Here is an 18,990-nt window from a genome sequence, read left to right on the forward strand (position 1 = left end):
ATTCATGTTTGTTGGTGTTTCTCAAGTTGATGATTAAAAAAAGAAAAAACTAAGACAAACAACTTTTTTGTTGTGCTGCTTATGTGTAGCAATGTGTTTAACTCATAAGAGAGTAGAATCCTGAGGCTTTAGGTTGATTCAGAAAAGAGATGTAACTATTTACCAGAACAGAATTGCATGTTGAAATTGCAGTTAATCAAAGTAACATCAGATGGCAGTAGCAGCTCAGAGAAGAATCAGTTTAGCACGTCAGCAGAGAAGCTAATAACAGTCCTGAAGATAACATCAACATTAAGCAGCCTTTTTATTTATTCATTATTTAATTTGTGAAGCATTCTTTATTTTTTTGAATCTGGGAACAGGAGATGGACTAATGTTACAAAATAAGACATACACTTTTTCAGACATGGGCAATATATTAATTTGTTTGCTTGGCTATAGCTATTTGTCATAAGGAAGGGCTTCCCCTTAGTGGGGATGGAAACTGAATAATTGTCATAATTGTAATAGATATATTTCAGGGGGTATATATTGATGGTATATGACAAACTAATGGATCAAGCTTTGTCTACCCTCCTCTCTATTCCTCCCTCTCTTCAGAAGCCTTTCAGCTTCCCCTCCTTTCTTTTCTTCAGTTTCACTCAGTGTGAACTAGGAGATTTCAATGAAATCATTTTTAATCTTCTTTTCCCAGCAAGGGGTTTATTTGGGGAAGACAGGACAAGGATGGAGGATAAGGTAAGAGGAATAGGGTTTCTCTATTCTCTAAAACGAGGAGGATAAGGTAAGAGGAATAGGGTTTCTCTATTCTCTAAAATGAAGGTTAGGAGGATATTGGGAAAAATAGCAATCCAGTCACTCTTGTGAAACAGAGTCAGTCAGAGAGATATGAGGACAACTATTTTTCTTCTTCTTCTTCCAATCAGCCAAGTCAGTCTCAGAGGTACAATTAGCTTCTCCACCTCTGTCAGAAGCCAAAAGCCAAAAGCCCAAAGCCTAGTTCAGCCATTGGCTTGACTCCAACTCTCTCCAGTCACATTCCAAATGAAATCTTCATTTTGACTGACAGATGATGTCCTTTGCATGCATGCCTCTTCGACAATACCTCCCTTTTTTGTCTTAATTGCATTTTTTAGTGATACTTACCTTTTGGATATTTCTAGCTATCTATTCTTAATTCTGTACTATCTTAAATATTCCTTTACCCTCCCCAAATAACAAATCCTAAACTTCTCTTAGCTATTCTTGTCTATCTAGTTCTATGCTAAGTTTGGGTATAGGAAAATGATTTAGGTAATAAGGATTGTACATGAAATGTTTTGACATAACAAATCATGGGACAATTTTAAACAATTCCAACAATTTCTATAACATTTTGAATTTTCAACTGTCTTATCTTCTAATGTATTCAGTATTCACCTAAGTAAAATTTTCTATCACAAACAATTGCTAACCTAAAATCATAAAGAAACATTACTTCTATATTTAAGTAGTTATGTCTGTCCTTGCTTCCCTAAGACTTTGAACAAATTCTCTAATCTGTCCCTATAGTTTAATCATTAGAACATTAGGAAATGTTTCTAATAGTTTGTTAGTACATTAGTATCTACATGTGTACATAAGTTGTACCTATACAGATTTACATATGTACATCCATATACATCGTTCTAGATTTCTGTGCAAACTCATGCAGATAAGAAATATCTTTGTCTGTTTGAATTTTCCACAGAAATTTATATCATTGTGACTTTTGTGTTGCAGCTATGCTGTACTTTGTATACTTACCCATTCCATGAGATATCTTCCTTTTCTGTGTAGGATGTATATGCATATATGTGATGTTAACATGTATGATGCATTCTTACATATTCTCATGATCACAAGTCCAAACTTTCAAAGCCCTTCTATGTCCTTTTATGTTGATTGTATAAACTCCATGTCTTCATTATCAGGTCCACTGTCTTGTCATCTGGTCAGCATGCCAGTCTTGTCCAGTTTCACTCTTGATTGTAGTCCTGTGTTCTTCAATTCAGGAACAAACTGGAACAATCAGGAACATGCATGTGTGTAAGGTTTTTACATGTGCATATTTGTAAGATTGAAATTTTCGTTTTGTATGGAAGTATGCTGAGTCCTTCATGAATGCTTGTCAGAATTCACCAGTTCTTCATGCATGGAAGTAAGCTTTACATGTGTTCATCTCCATGCATGTGTGGAAGTAAACTCTACATGCATTCATCTTCATGCATGGAAGTAAGCTTTATTCATGTTCATCTTCTTGGGTTTGTGTAAGCGTAATAGTATTGTGCATAAGTTTTTAGGATTTTATTATGAATATTGATTTGAAGTTTGCTAATCTTTTTGATGTTTAACTTTTTTCACAAGGAGGTTTATTGTAGGTTTACTTTAACTGTGTCTTGGAGATTGAATTTGGATTTAATGTATTTTGTTTGGTCATGTAGTTATTTATCCATTTGAAATAACATTGTTTCTTTTTCTTCTGTTACTATAACTGGAAGATAGTTTGTATAAAATATGTAGAGGCTTTTCTTTGGCTGCTAATCTTGTAAATGCATATATTTTATCTGTTTTACTGGCTCTTTCAGTGCTTTCCTGTTATCATTTTAACCTGTGCAATGCTCTCTTGTCTGTAATTTCTGTTGATACTGTAGTCTTATGTGCTTTCCTTTGATTTCCATACATAGGCTTTCTTTCTTAGGAACTGTTAATGAATGTTGATTATTTTCCTAAGGCTACTCAAGTTGCTTCTTATGACTAAGGATTTTTTTTCATCAGATGTCATTTGTATGTATCTTTATTAATGACATGACCACATTGTTGTGTCTAGTGAGGTATCTGAAAGTATGAGGTAATATCTTCATGGTATACCCTCTCTCTCTTCCTTCTCTCATTAGAGATTGTTTAGGGTGAAGGCTGAGAGATTTAGATAACCTGTTTCAGTTCTCAACTATAGCTTGATGTTAAAATCTTTGATAACAAATTCATCCAATGTGAATCTATGCTTCCCTCTCATTCCAGGTGTTTGTGTCTGTCATAGTTATGAAGTTGGAGTTTTCTACTACAAGCTTAGGAGTGTCCTTCTTGTTGAATTATTTGTTCTTTCTCTGGAATATCTTCTACCTAAGACTAGTCTTCATTCTCATAAGGTCTTGTATAGTATGTTACCCTATAGAACTCCAACTAATCTCGGTTTCACTCTTACAGCAAGAATGGTATATTTGACATGTTTTTGAAGTTAGAGAATAGATGTGAAATTGAATATCTATCTATCTTGCCTCCTCCAGTTCATTAATATGCTCCTTTATATCCTCCTTCCCATTCAAGATCTGTATCTGTACAAGTCATGTAATTCAACTTCTATATAAAGTCATCTTCTTTATCAACCCCTAATCTTGCATAAAGTTCTTCTAATGGCATACAACTTGTGCTGTGCCCAAAGAATATCTCATCATCATAATCTTGGTGAGATTTTGATTGTACTGGTTTCAGGTATTCAATTTTCTTGCTTGTGTTCACGCATCCCCTTCTTCATCTACCTCTCCATAAAGCTTATAAAATTGATAAGGCATTTGTTCTAAATCATCTTGATCCATTTTTATTACACCCTCTGGTATTCCTTCTGACTCTGTATCTGAATCTGACTCACTGAATCCAAGCATTATGTTATTCATTGGATTTTGTTCAGTGCCATGTAAACTTGTGTCAGACTTTGTTAACTCTGGCTTTGTGTGTTTATCTAAGCCTAAGTTACCAGCTTTTACATTTCCCAAATCAATTTCTTGTTGTTTCTCATTACTAAGCTTTAGATTTTCATTTTGAATTGGTAAACTTGATGGTATGGGATTAGTTCCTTCTTACAGATATTCTATGCTGTTACTAACATTTATAAATCCTATTCTATCACTAGTCTGAGGTTTATGTTCATCTTCCCTCTCTTTTGACTGTGTAGAGATAGGAATCTGACCCTCTATGTTGTTATGTTCTGGGAATAATTTTAGTACATCTGCAAGTTCCCCTGCATCAGTAGGATGTGTGCCTTCATTCTTTCCCACAGTAGTACATACATCTGTTTCTGACTGTGTAGCTAAGGTGTTTATTGACACTGAGTCACTGTTCATTTCTTTGTTACCCTCTGTGAGCTGTATGTGTGAATCAGTTAACTCTTTTTGATTTAACTCATTTCCTATGAAGTCTTCATTTGAGGCTGGTTGTACTACATTGAAACACGAATTTAAATCATAGCTGTTGCTTTTCTCACATAAGTTTATTTGGCCAGATCCCCCTCTGCCACTTAGAATGTTGGTTTCAAGTCTGCCATTTAAATCCTTGGTTGTTCTTTCAGTTACTAAGACTTCCATTCCATTCCTCTTTTCAAATTTAACTGTCATGTCACTTTGAATAGGATTATTATTTTCAAATGTAATGTCAGCTTCATTTTCAGTAAATTTTGTCTTATCTAAATTACTCATTGCTGGATGGAAGGTTTCAGCTCTAGGATTCAAATTAGATGTTTTTTCTAAGGGTATCTTTGCCATAAAGCTATTGGAAAAATTAACTAAGTTTGGTGGGCTTTCATGCAATTCTGTGAATGATTTCAAAGTATTTTCATCTCTAGTAATAGTAACCTGTAGGGAATTGAAATTTTGTTTCTCTGAATCTTTTACTAACTCTTCCCTGAGTTCTTGTGACTTTTTCAAAATCCAATCCCTGAGCCCACTCTACACTGAAAAAAGTTCTCTAATAATGATTTGACTTCATTTGCACTTTTTTTCCTGTGTGGTTCCTATATAGCCTTCCTCTAAGACTCTTACCTCAGTTGCTATTTGAGGACATTATTTCTTTTATTTCTACATCTAGCTGTTCTGCCTTTCTCTTGATTCATTGCATGTGCTATCACTCACAGATTCATTTCCTTGCACAAATTTTTCACCATTTCTTATCTTTTTTCTACTATTTTTAACAGCAGCCTCTTTTTCACTATCACTTCTATCTCCATGTATGTACATTATAGGCCTGGCTTAATAACTCTTTCCTAACCATGTCTGAATATTTAGGTTTGGTTCCCAATTTAATGGCCTGTTGCATCTCTTCTAAATCAGATGCTTGCTTTGTGGATTTCAGTTTATAATGAGAACAGCAAGTGGAATTCTGTTTTATGTATCTATTTTGTGTAGTTTTATTGTCATTGACTTCATATTTCTTCTTCAAAAAACAATATTTTATCAGGTGTCCTCTCTTGTGGCAGAAGAAGCATTGCCTAGTATATTTCTGCACTGGTTTAGGTTTATAACTAGGTTTTCTGTAAGTCCTAATAGTGTTGAGTTTCTTGATTTCCTCTATTTCCTTTTCTCTTAGATTTTTCCCCGTTAGCTCTAATTTATCTTTTTAAGTATTGCATTTGTTTGTGTTGTTCTGAATGATGATCAAGGAGGTAAATAGCAGTTTCACGTAGTTCAATCAGACTGACAGTATCATATTTAGGGAAATAGTGTTTTAAAAAAAGTTCTTTAAATGAGGTGTGCAACCCTTTAAAAGCTGTCTTCGTATGTGACTAGAAGACTCCTCACTATCAGCCTCTAGACCCATAATTCATTCTGCCATTTCAGAGAGACAATCAATGAATGTGGCTGGATGTCCCCCTTTGTTTTGCATGAGTTTATCAAACCTTGCCCCCATGCATTAGGCTTCGCGCAACTAATAGCTTGGAGCAAGTATTCCCTGCATTTCCTTAAGTAGGTCATGCTACTGGAGTTTGTAAAATCTAGATCTTCCCTTTGCTCCTCAGCAGGCCAACTAGTTAGGTTGTCCTAGTCTTTTCAAGGAATTGCCTTTGCTCATGGGGACTGAACAGTTCAGACAGGAGAAACTCTACATCTTCAAAGTCTGGGTCAAAGATCCTGAAAGCACATTTCAGTTCTTTCTGCACCTTAAAAGGTTGCCCTATGAATTTTGGAAATTGTCTTTTTAGGGATTCAAGTTCCTGAGATATAAACTGCCTGTACACCTTAGATTGTAATACACTAGTTGTATTTGAAAGCTTGGTATTTGAAAGCTTGGTGACCTCCTTTAGTGGACAAATTTTTTCTGGTTCACTATCAGACTTAGTGTCCTTGTCACTTTCATTTCCCTTAGCATTGACCTTAGATTTCTTTGCCTTTCTTTTTCTTTGGGTGCACTATCTGCCTGGCCATTGTTCTTGTCCTTAACCTGATCTAACCCTTTTTCCTTGATCAATTCCTCAAACAAGTTCTTAATAATGTTTTCCAGGTTATTATCTACCACCAGTATCTGTTCTGCATTTTGGGCAATCACAAATCTAAAGATATTTTTCATATAGGTCATAGTCTGTAAAGCTGCCATAATGATGATGTACACTTGAGTCAAAATCTGCCAGAGTATAGTATCAGTCTGAAATGGCAACTGCAGTATAAACATAGTGGTGTTGCCAATATAATCCAGAGAATCAAAAATCATGTGGGTCATTCTGTTATAGAGTATATTGTAGACCCCAAATCCAGTAATGGTTGCAAGTACAACAGCTCCACAGAGTATTTGCTTAAACACCTTTTTCCCCCCAAGGGATTGTGTAGTTCAGTCATTTTAGGGGTGCCAATCTGTAATAGATAGATACTTGAGGGTGTACATTGATGGTATATTAGATAACTAATGGATTTGCCTACCCTCCTCCCTATACCTCCCGGTTTCCTCCCTCTCTTCAGAAGCCTTTCAGCTTCACCTTCCCCTTTTCTTCTCTGAGCTATGAGATTTCAGAGGAAATACTCTTTTCTCAAGTAAGGGTTTATTTGGGGAAGACAGGACAATGATGGAGGATAAGGTAAGAGGGATAGGGTTTCCCTATTCTCTAAAATGAGGGTTAGGAGTGTTACAAGGGAATCACTTTAAAAGACTGATATATATTAATTTAAGGTCGCCAAGGAATCAGCTATGTAATTCCTAAATGAAAAACTCAAGTCAGCCGTCAGCCTTTTTTGGAGTTTAATTACAATAGGAGTAAGAAAGGAATTAGAGATAGAGAGAGAGAAAAGGGGAGAGAAGGGAATAGGGCTTAAATACCCCTTCTGTTTAGGCTGGGCCAAAAGGCCCAAGCCCTTAGATAGCTGGGGCAAAGAAAAGAGATCAGTCCCTATTACTCACGTGTCCAAAAATGGAGAAAGAGTCTCAGAGGCCCCCACCTTCAGCTTCCTTCAGAGCAAGCCTTCTCAGAGCCCAGGAACCACACCGACCAAAACCTCAACAACCTCCTCCTGCAGTCTTCAGACCCCCTATCTTTCAGGAAACCATCCAAGTTCCTCCTCCCAGTTCTCCCATCTACCAATCATTGTTCATCAATTTCCCTGTGCCAATGGAGGCTCTAGCTTAACCCAGGACCGCCCAGAGGTTTCTGGCTTTTGCACATGTCTGTTGAAGGTCATATTTTCAAATGATTAAATCTTTTCTCCTTTGCTACAGCCCTTTCTAAATCCTGTTAACTTGAGTATGGTAGAGATTGGAATAATTAAATTTTGATCTAGGCTGCAGCCCTTACTCAATCCTATTAGGACTGAATAGGGTGGAGATTTATTCCAAGTATCTCCATTGTATCAATTCTAAAATCAATCAAGACTCAAAGAAATTCCTGTTCTATGCTTAAGCATAGGTCAAAGTCCTTTCCATTGTTCAGCAAAGGGTTTCTGTCCTAAAGTAATCTTAAGAAGGGAAGAGAAGGAACCTCCCATGCCAATGGGGTTCCCATTCCAATAGACTATCAGTAAGAAATTTTCCAAGTATGAAATATCCCAATGGTGAAATTTCCAACATTTATAAGTCTAAGGAAATTTTGAGGTTTACAGGAGGATATTGGGAGAAATATCAATCCAGTTACTCTTATGAAACAGAGTCAATCAGAGAGGTATGAGGACAACTGTCTTTCTTCTTCTTTCAAATCAGCCAGCCAGCAAAAGCCAAATGCCCTTCAAGTTCAGTCACCACCATCAGCCAGAAGCCAAAGGCCAAAAGCTAAAAAGCCTCCTTCAGCCCAGTCCAGCTGTTGACTTGGCTTCAACTCTCTCCCAGTCACATTCCACATGGAATCTTCATTTTGACTGACAGATAATGTCCTTTGCATGCATGCCTCTTCAACATAATGATGCAATAAAAAATATTATAGGTGAAACCTTTTGTGTTTTTAGATACACAAAAAAGAGTAGAAGTTCAAAAGGGGCCAAAGACAAGCTTTTCTTACTATCATGTTAAACTTAATACACACAGAATCAATATATATTTATTAAGCACCATTATCATATGTGCCAGGCATAAACATATATAAAATATACATAGTACTTTAATTACAGCTCTTTTCCATTTTTAATATTGAAATGTTCATGTCATAAGAAAAAAGCATTCCATTTTACAGATAAGCTCTGAGAGATTGCAGGATTTATCTATTATTATATAGAGAATAAGTATCAGAGCTAAAAGGCAAACTCAGTTTTTTTGACTTTGAGTTCAGTTCATTTTCTAATATATGTAGGGCTGTCTTTATAATCTCTAAACTATTACCAACAATTCAATATGTAAACAGATTAAAGTAACTTTATTTTAACATTTGCTAACAGAAAGGTTTTGATTTTTCTTAAAAGAGACCAAGTCAATGTTTAAAAGGCTAACTGTCTTGATCATACATTCATAAAAAATGATGCAGTTCAAGGACTGTATTCAATGGGGAAAATGTCACTTTAAACTTAAATTATACTCAACAATTATATTTTATTAATAGAATATTTTTTAAACAATTCTTATGCTTTGTGATTCTTAAATACACATTAAAAAATACCAAAATTCATACATGCAGAAAATTGTACAAGGCCCAAAGTATATAAATGGTTTTAGCAGTGGTGATGTAATTGAAACTGAAGTCCACAGTATCCACAAGTCCCAGTTTTAGTCTTTTTGTCCAGGTTTATATACACTTTTGTATGACCTAGAGCTCCTCCTCCACCATCACATGATATCACTCGACTTTCCACTTTACTCACTTTGGCTGCTCTGCTGTCAAATCTGTAACATATCAGGCATGGAAGTATGGTTGATGTATTAAATACTTGATCAGAGCAGTTAATGATCAATGTATAGGCAGTTCTAAGGGCAACAGAATTCCTGGGCCTAAGCCACAAAGGCTTAGCCCTCACCTTGTCAAACCTCATTCCTCTGAAAAGCGCATGTCAGGTGAATCCCCACCTACTCTGATCTTGTCATTGTCTATACATCAATGTGAATCAACTATGCTTTATTATGTATTCATTGATCATCACAATCCACAATAAAGCCTGGGGTGAGACACATGTGGTTCTTCCTCTTGTTTCCTGTTGTCTCTCTTTATCTTTCCCAGTGCCACTCTTGGCCAAGTGCTTTCGATTTTGGAATTCTTACTTCCACGTGTTCTGTTATTTCTCACATTTTCCTTTACTTATTTTTCTAAGGAAAATGTCATCAGGGACCAGCTCTGCTCCCTACTTAAATTAACTTATCTGTGTCTCTTTATTTATCACCCATTTTCTCAGACTCCTTGCTCCTTCTTGAGCCCAAATCCACTAAGGAAATCTTATATATAATAGCCACTGGAAGACTGTTATATCTGGCACCCTGGCGTGGGAAAATATTTTTTTTACAGGTGTGATTATTTTGAGTGTGCACACAGCTTGAGAAGAAGTAGTGGACAAAGTTTGGAGCCAGAGCGATGGAACTATCAAGTGGCCTCTGAGGTAAGCCATCACTCGTTCAGGAATATGGGTCCAACTGCCTCATCTAGAGATTAAGATCTCAAAGGCTAAGATCAAAGCATTGCTTAAACTGATGCTGAAAGCCTACCCTGAATTTCCAACAACAGGGGTTCTGAATGTACATGAATGGGATCTAATTAGAGATAAATTGAGGCAGCACCAGAAAGAGGGACAGAAAATATCACAAGTTAATTGGAGCACGTGGAACAGTGTACAAATGGCATTAAATAAGATCTCAAAGGACAAAGCCATTTCAGTATTCCGATGATATGATAGAAAAAGCTTTACAAATTCAAGAGGATGTTATTTCCTTGAAGGCATTTAGCTCTCTTCAGCAACCTTCATATTTTGATGCTTCTTTTCTAATGTATCTTGCTCCTCCCCCCAGACCTCTGTCACCAGAAGTTACTAAGGCTGTATCAATGAGGAAAGAAATGGAGAGAGATACCTCAGGGGAAAACACACAAATTCTAGCATGCCCTGTAGTGTTAAGAGAGAACCCAACTAGCCCCAATGAACAGGTGGCAGAGCACAGACTTCTTGATTACAAGATGTTAAAAGCCCTAAGAGATAGTGTAGTGCAGAATGGGGACACAGCTCCATTTACTATAGCACTAGTTAAGAAGTTCAGTCAGCAGTTTCTTACATCAGATGATTGGAAATTAAGAAAAATATTACCTGAAATTGAGAGCAAATGGACTCTACTTAATATGCTGCATTAAATATGGAGGATTAACTTATCCCTCAGTCTTTCGCCCTTCCCTTTCACTAAGGCTACTAACAAAATACTTAACCCCTTTCCTCTAACTGACTCTTATCTATTCATGCTATTATCTCACTGTAGGCTTGCTGCAGAAGCAGACAGAATCATTACCCCCTTCCCCCACTCCTTAATTTCAAACTCTGCCTCCACGATTACTTAATGCAGTATTATGATCATTTTAAATTAGTAGAAGATAGCAGATAAACTGCTTATCCAACAAAAATTAGAGATAATTCAGGAAGTGCAGATGTAAATTTTGTACAGCCTAAGGATATTAAAATCCTAACTCCTAAAGAAATTCAAAGCAGGGTGATTCAGTATGATAATCAAGCTGTTTTAACTAAAGACTACTGGGCAAGAGATTTCTTAAGTTGAAAATGGCTTATTTCAAAAGTTATGCAAGGCACAAGCTAAAAATCATGAGGGAATACATGTGCTAATTATCTATCAGGAATTATCTGGCACAGGTAAATTTTGAAGGCTTAATAGGCAATTGTGATATGCAGAAGAAGCCTTTAACTTTAGTCCTAAGGAATTTGAATGCAATTCAATTTGAAAGGAAGAACACGTGTTTTCTTTGCCTCAAGCAAAGCTGGACGCTTCAAAGGATCAGGTAAATTTGCAGCAAAGATAGGTCGTTAAATTTTTTTCTACTAAGACCACAGGCCTAAGCAAAATTAGTAAATTGATGAAATAATCCTAAGTTACTTTAAAATTCAGAAAAAGCTAGTTAAATCAAGGATATTTTTCTCTCAAGCAGATAGCCGAGGCAATAAACTTTGCTCTTCTTAGAAGAACGCCACATGATTTTAGCATATCTGGGAGACTTGGAAGCACTCCCAGAGAATCCAGACACACTATGGGATAAAAGCAAAAGGATAAAAAATCTACATTTTAAGGATCTTTGCTAAAAGATGGAGTTACTGTGAAGTTAAATTTAAAATTAAGTTGTTCTCATTTAGAGTGGACATGGCAAAATTATAAAGAAATATAATCTTATAGGGAAAGTTTAAAATCTTTATCTGATATTTGTCATATACCACAGAATATTGGGACAAGAGATATTTTATCTGTAATAAAACTTTAATCTAAATTCTAGTATAACTGTAGTTTAAGTATCAAAGTGTAAAAAGAATTTTTTAAGGCTTTTAATTAGATGTGAAGCCACTCCAGCAAATTGATAAATTGATCCTGCCATGTGGATGGCAGGACACCTTCACTTCAGGTTAAAAATTTTTATCACAAATCCTGGAATTTGTTAAAAGTAAAGTTAATACTAAGTACAATTGTTTAAATGACAAGCATAAATTGGTATGTGCTTCAGAGAAATTTCTAATATATTCAAATTTTAAATATGTAGGAATAATTATTTTTTAAATAGGACATAAGGTCAGCAAGGATAGAAATTATTAGTTATTATTTTAAAAGCCTGAATGAAGTTCAGAACCTTTATATGAGGCTCATTAATGCAACTTTAGCCAAAAAGCAAATTATTTATAATTTTTCACTCTCAAAATGATGTAGCATCAATTATAAAGATGAGGCACACTCTCATTATTGCATGACATCAGAGTGAACACAGGGTTGGATGGATTCAAATTGTTAACCAGTAGTTAATTATTAAGATTATTAATGAATTTGTTAACCAGTAAAGTGATTTATTAGTGGTTTAGAATTGGCAGTACTGCTACTTACTCAAATTACAAATATTGGTCATGATACTGATATTAGTCTAAGACCAATGACAAGAATATGAGTTCATATGTTACTTACACAATGTGATCTATTTTGGCAATTGGATTTTGCAAAGTTTGTAGGTAAAATTGATAATTCTATTCATAGTACCAAAATATTTTCAGTTATGAATTTAGATGTGTTGGTTTAAAAATAATAACATCATTGCACCTTCTTGATAATGCTGTGCATACTTTTACTGCATCTATTTAGGGAAAAGCAGAAGCTCTATAGCAGACAGTAGTGTAATATTGATGCATGCACAGTATAGTTTTTTGCAGAAAGCAGAGTTGCATGCAGTTAGACAAATGCTTAAGATCGTAGAACACACTTGTAAAATCATATATGATGCATTGTATGCTGTTTTCATGATTATTGGTTTAAAGGGGGAATATTAAACATCAATGTGTGCTATCTTGCAAAGTCAAAGTGAAAACTTCATAACATACAGTAAAGGGACATGAACCTCCCTTGAGCTAACTATGCGGGAATTTCAAAGGTAAATGGCCTGGAGGCCACTGCTTTTTAGCAGGCAGATCACTTGCACTCTAAGCTCTATCAGAGTGCCAGGTCTATTATTTCTCAATATTCTATGCAAACAAGTGAAATTCCCTGGCAGTGCAAAATTTTGTGGAATGTATAATGTCACTCATTCATTTCAAAGAGGTATCTGAAGAATTTTAAGAACTACACATTGTGGAATAAGGGATGCATTACAATATGCTCCTGGTGTAAAAATTGAAAATTACTATGTGACTGGAGATGGTTACTCTCCTGAGTTGTGAAAATAAGCTCAAAGTGAAGAAATTCAAGCTATTGCAGAAAGGGCTCAAAGGAATTTATAAGCCCCAAAATTCAAAAACAAGAAGGATATATTTTCAGTTACTTTCTAACTTAATAAGACCCGAAAAGGCTTTCATTTGGGGTCAAGATTTTGCTTCTATTTTCTCAGATACCAGAAATCCATGGAGGAAAAATGAAGGCATCCAGCATAAAGAAAGAGGACAATGAAGATGTGTCTGGCACCATCCACAGCATGACACAGAGGCTGGACACCAGAAAAAACAGCAGAGGAACTGGAAAGGCAAAACCACTGCCTTATAGGCAGGTCTATTGCACTATCCACACAAATGTACTTTTACTGAGAGAGAATTTACCTACAGAAGAATATCATTAATTTGCTTACAGATATTCTATTTGAACAGTATATGGGTATTTGTTGTAAGATCAAGGTTTATCATGTAGCTGAAAATTTCAAATGGTATTTGTACAATATTCAACTTGTAATTATTTTATTGGAATTGTTCCATTTTACCCAAATTTTATCAAATAACAAATTGTGCAATTGGGAATGTTATGACAGTACATTGGATACTGTTCAATTGAAGCAGAAATTGTTTCTATTATCTAAAATGTATGCATGATAATTGTCTTATTTGGTTCATTTTATATTTGCAAGAAGAAAATGTGTCTTTATTAGGATCAGACTTATTTAAAAGTCAATTTTGTTGGAAATGGCATTTAAGCTTAAAAAAAAAAAGGGTGGTAATGGTATTCCTAACCATCTATCTCTCCTACATCCCAGAAGGGATATAGGCTAATCCTATGTGATTACATTTTGAATGTAATGATAAAGATTGCATTGTATGATATACCTGGATTGGGTTGTATATTACCAGGAAATTAAGACTATAAGGGACCCAATAGGATGATAACTTCGGGCCGAGGATTTATTTGTATTTTTACAGATAGTGAAAACATCTGGTCACACACAAAGCACATCATACCATGGGACATGAGACCAAGAAGAGAAGCAGAAGAACAACATTGTTGACATCAATTAGCTGTACACCAGCCACGCTCCAGACACACTGGAACAAACCATCACTTGGTGACTACAAACACACCAAAGACTGAGATTACACTACTTTCAATGACATTTACTATTATTCTACTGATGGACACTTGTCATGCTGACATCTAATGGTCTATCATACCTAAACCAATATCAAGCACTTGTATGGGCTAAACCTCACTGGTGTATGTTAATGACACAAGATAGACCCCACACTCCAAAGACTTTACCATGGGATCAGAAGGGAATAGCTATAATTGTTTAGACATCACTGTATTCCTTTCGTTTTGTATGTCTATGCTATATACTGTCAAAAGGAATTTATTTGGTATGCATTGTAAAATTCCTACTTGTATGGTAAGAAATGCTACTATTAACAATGGTATGACATTGGTATGACTCTCAAAAGAGAAGGAGATAGAAGTTTTCAGCCACAGCATAGACCTAGTAACCCTGACAACAAAAATTAGGTTTAAAGCAGGAGATGCTGCACAGGGATTTATAATGGACAGATGGTCCTGACCTAACTCTTATAAAAGGATGAGATGTCAGGCAAAATGTACTTTGAAATTTGAAAATGGTCATCTACATCTATATATAGATTATGTTCCTGACAATACCTATATATCATGTGCCAACCACCATTGGTGTGGTTACATGTTAATACTATTTTTGAACATTACTCCTGAAACTCCCATCTTTTTGGGTGATATCTTTATGGGAACTCTTCCTTGCTCTCTCCCACCAGCTCCAGAGTTCAGGCAGGTCGCTGGATTTGGGGTCTATCATCTTTCCCTTCTAATACTGGAAGACATTCTGGTATGTGAGAAGTCTAGCCTCAGTGGTAAACTGAATGCTCAAGGTTGGACAACCTCTGTGGATGCACAGTTGTTGACCCTCCTAGGTGGAATTGGCTATTACACACCTACATGGAACAGAGGCAAAGTATACCCTAAGTTTCCCCTTTGGAGTATATATTTAAAAATGGGAAGAAATTGGCACTAATAAGCTTGTAGAAAAAGCATATTGGAAATTATACATTTACATTTACAAGGAATTAAGAAGTTACATCAAATTCTATATGAGCAAGAAGCTGTAGAAATTGCTTCTACATGAAAAGCAACTTAAGCTTCTATTAACCCAAACATTGGTTTGGTAGAATTAATTTTTCATACATTGGCAATGTTATATTTTTGGTTAGTGTATTGATTGGTTCTTTTATACAGAAGTAGAGATTTAAATAAGGCTGATATAATAAATATGCAGCCAGAAGTTGCAATGTCACTTCATTATCTTCATTCTTGTTATTTAAACAACAAATCAAAATGTAATGTTTATGGGAATATTGGTACTTGTTAAGAATTTGCACTAATTGTTGTATTCATATTTGTGTAAAAATTTTACAATCTCAATCTTGGTCAACATAGAATAGGGAAATAGAAATAATTTTGAATGTAAATTCTGGCATTACACATTGGCTCAGCTGCAACTATGCCACATGAAAAGTGAGCCATGAGTCTAAAATTTTGTATTAATTTTCCCTGATCAGTTTTTCAGATTATTTTCCCACATATTTTCTTTTCAGTACCAGAAGTACATTGAAAGCAGTATTAGGGCTCTGATCCTGAACTATGAATTAACTGCAAAACTGAATTTTTATTTTTGTGCATACCCAAAAGCTTGAGACTATAGGAACATGACAGCATTTGTTAAACTTCAGGTGACCATTCTGAGAGATTATGTCTGATTACATAAAAAGGGATTGCAACGGGTATCTCACACTTGACCAGACAGCCTAAGCCACAGACAGATATGTATTCCATGTGAGATGGCATAAGGTTGGAGATACAAGGGCGTGGTGTTTTGACACCCTCATTCACAGATCACCCTGGTACCAAACTTCCAACCATATTTCTATGTGGCAGGCATCTCGGCTTATATATCCCTAAGACTATGCATAATCAAAACAAGGGACAGACAAGAATTCCCTCTCATCTCGAGATAAAGTCTTTTTCTTTATCTATTAAAGGTCTGACAACTTCTTATAGTGCTAGCAGTTCATGGGTAAGATGATATATCAATGCACCTGTCCTATGGACTATGGGACTGATATCACATTAATTCAGGATCACTAAAGAGTGAAGATCATTTTCTTTTTATTCTATATTATTACTTTTGGTCTTTGATAATAATTTTTACACTTGAGTTTGCTAAATGGAAATGAAGATCATTCTTATCATTTTTACAGCATTATTGCTAAGTTACATTTCATTTTGATATTTGATTGGGAAGTCATTTTTGATTCATTATCTGACTATGCTCACTAATATTTCTGTTTGTTGATTAAGTTTGTAATTTTGTTGTAACATGATACCCTCTTATTTTATTTTTTAAAAACCAAAAAGGGGGATATGTAACATATCAGGCATGGAAATATGGTTGATGTATTAAATACTTGATCAGAGCAGTTAATGATCAATGTATAGGCAGTTCTAAGGGCAACAGAATTCCTGGGCCTAAGCCACAAAGGCTTAGCCCTCACCTTGTCAAACCTCATTCCTCTGAAAAGCTCCTACTCTGATCTTGTCATTGTCTATGCATCAATGTGAATCAACTATGCTTTATTATGTATTCATTGATCCTCACAATCCACAATAAAGCCTGGGGTGAGATGCATGTGGTTCTTCCTCTTGTTTCCTGCAACCTTGGAATTCTCCCTGCTGTCTCTCTTTATCTTTCCCAGCGCCACTCTTGGGCAAGTGCTTTTGATTTTGGAATTCTTACTTCTACGTATTCTGTTATTTCTCACATTTTCCTTTACTTATTTTTCTAAGGAAAATGTCATCAGGGACCAGCTCTGCTCCCTACTTAAATTAACTTGTCTGTGTCTCTATTTATCACCCATTTTCTCAGACTCCTTGCTCCTTCTTGAGCCCAAATCCACTAAAGAAATCTTATATATAACACCTGCTGGATGACTGTTATAAAATCAATTGCAAAGTTTTCATTTACCTCTTTCTGGTGACCAAAAAAAATAACTCTTCCTGAATTGTCTTGTGTAGAGTTTGGGGGAGCTTGCACATCCAGAAATCACTAATGAGTAACTAGGAGACTTAGATAAGATGCTGTCAGAGAAAATCAGCTTTATTTAGAGAAAACAGTGGACAATGGGGAAACGAGGAGAAGGGAAGGGGGGGCAAGAAAGAGGGGTTTTGCCCATACAATCTGCTTGCTCAGGGCAAAAATATCCTTGCTCTATGTATAAGCAAGGACTTTTATAATGATATCAATGCAATATTTTCCTCCTTCTCTCCATCCAATCCCATGACAGGATAGGGAGGGCTGTGATGTTTCAAATCTTGAGTGCCTTATTTTCAACATCACGTTTTCAACCTGGGACATTAAAGATACTTTTGAAACTCCTTGTTCTTTCCTCCTTCAGCCTATCTCATAATTGGCATTCTTCCAAAGCTACAGATAAACTCTTCTCAAGGTTTTTGAAAATAGGTCAGGAAAACTTAAAATTTTATGGGGTAAGGGGCCACTTTTATTCTATGGAATGGTAATACTATGGGGTCTTGAAAATTGGGCTTACTAGCCAAATACTACTGTGAGAATTATACACAGAATCTCACTTCACTTGGTCTTCATCATAAACCTGGCCCACATAGGTAATTTTCTGCTCCATGAGTGATATCTACCCACTGTGAGTGTGAAAAACCATACCTCTTTTATGATTATAATAGTATTTGCCGTTATGATTATTTTCATAATACAATGATTAGTTTTGAGTTAATGGTCAAATAATATAGTTTGCTTCCTATGAATTAACTAAGAAAATTACAGTTTAGGGTGTATCAAATCTTGTTTACATCTTTTGGCCTTAAAGCCTACAACCAAAAGTTACTACCAAGCCCACCACATTCTATTGGCCTTTGTGGAAGATATAGACATCTATTTTTTTTTCTGTATCACTATCACTATGTCATAGCATTTCTCTCTATTAAAAAAGACCATCTTCTAAGGCTCAGGGTCTCTGGTTCTGATAGGACCAGGGTTTGGTTTTATTGTAAGGTGGACCTCCTTTCAACAAACCTATTATTTACCTTGGAGTTCTGTATTAGTGTGATAAATTTTCACTATACCACCAAAACACCTAGCTGCCCTGGGGTGACCCAGCTGGCCCTGAGCCTGTGGCCCAGAAAGTGACTGAAAGTCACAAATGCCACTGCCACAGCCACTGCCATCTTCCTAAACAGCAGTTTTAGAGGTATTTCAGCTGAGATGCAAGCTGATAATGTAAATTGTCTGGGATATGAAGGTGGTGTAAGAGTCTCTGTGTACAAGGGGAGGGATTGTTTCCTTGTTATGTTAATTAATGCATTCTGTTTTAAGTAAATATCCTTTGCCATTATTATGATGTAGTGTTTTATTTTGATTTTGCCAGAGAGAGTCATTGAAAATGAGGACTTATGAGCTCTGGGTTTAAACAATTACCCCTTGAGTTCCCTGGTCCTAGAAGTAGCCAACAAAGGGATAATGTTAATGAGATACCTAAGTGTTGTAATAAAACCAAGAACTCAATCATTTAAAAACGCAATTGGGGAACTCATTTGAACCTAAACCTCTCTTATGTATTTTTTTAAAACAAACATCGAAATATTCTCTTAATGTTCTGTTCTATATAGGTTTTGATACCTAGGATTTGGAAAAGGAAAAGGCTGACATGATGACAGGGGATTTCCTAGAATGGGACCCAATTCCTTTTCTTTTGCTTAATACCTCCCACTTAGGGGCCTCTAGTTTGAGCCTAACAGGAGAACTATCCTATATTGTGT

General features: G+C 35.7%; 1 long non-coding RNA gene across 1 annotated transcript; it reads left to right on the plus strand.

Annotated features, from left to right (window-relative positions):
* On the plus strand, positions 1–16,828 carry LOC103106499 (uncharacterized). Its single transcript, XR_462393.2, has 2 exons — positions 1–9,782; positions 13,250–16,828. It is a non-coding gene; the product is annotated as an uncharacterized LOC103106499 (long non-coding RNA).
* The last annotated feature ends 2,162 nt before the right edge of the window (positions 16,829–18,990 follow it).

Source organism: Monodelphis domestica, chromosome 2, assembly GCF_027887165.1.
Source record: "Monodelphis domestica isolate mMonDom1 chromosome 2, mMonDom1.pri, whole genome shotgun sequence".
Lineage (NCBI taxonomy): Eukaryota > Metazoa > Chordata > Mammalia > Didelphimorphia > Didelphidae > Monodelphis > Monodelphis domestica.